We start from the raw sequence: 780 nt of genomic DNA on the forward strand, positions 1-780 counted from the left end.
TTCCATTTAAAAAAATTAATGTGACCTTGACCTGACCTTCGCTACGCAACCCAAGGTCAAACTGATGTGATCAGTAAATACATCTTTTTAAACGCCACAACTTTTGTCTGAAACATTTTTTTGTAAAACTTATATTTTTCCTGATATTCGGGCGTCCCGGTACTTTCCGAACACCCTGTATAATACAGTGTATAATACAATGTATAATATCTCAGTATAATACGTGCCCAACCCTGGTTACGCGTACTCGGTCCCACATGTGACAGGTCTGACTCATGGGAGCGGTGCACTTGGACACGGTGCATTTGGACACAGCCAATCACAGCACCGTGTACTTAGAGACATTTGTAGGGTCCCTTGGAACAGCGACTTGTGATGATTGGACTGTGTCCAATTGCCCTTGTCCAACTGATATACACCCCTGACTCATCCGTATCAACTGCACGATGTAAACTAGGTCTATGAATACCGGCCTAGGAGATAAACGACATGAATTAAATTCGTATTATATTTTTCCTTTAGTACGTTTGATGTAAACGCACCCGTATTAAAGCATTGGTACGTATCAAATTTAATACGTAGTTCCGGTTTAATCGCCGGTACGATAAGACGTGTCTGAACAATTCAGACTGGTAATTTTTAGAAGTTGCCTTGGAACCTGCCAAGGCCTTATGGCTTTATGGAATTATAAAATATTAATTTTTAACGGTATTTATTAATTAAAATGCTTGTATTCAATAGATAAGCTAAAAAGATAAACATATTAGTAAAAATTACAGA

This window comes from Odontomachus brunneus, unplaced genomic scaffold (assembly GCF_010583005.1).
Source record: "Odontomachus brunneus isolate Ranch 3 - 2012 unplaced genomic scaffold, Obru_v1 Obru_scaffold_062, whole genome shotgun sequence".
NCBI lineage: Eukaryota > Metazoa > Arthropoda > Insecta > Hymenoptera > Formicidae > Odontomachus > Odontomachus brunneus.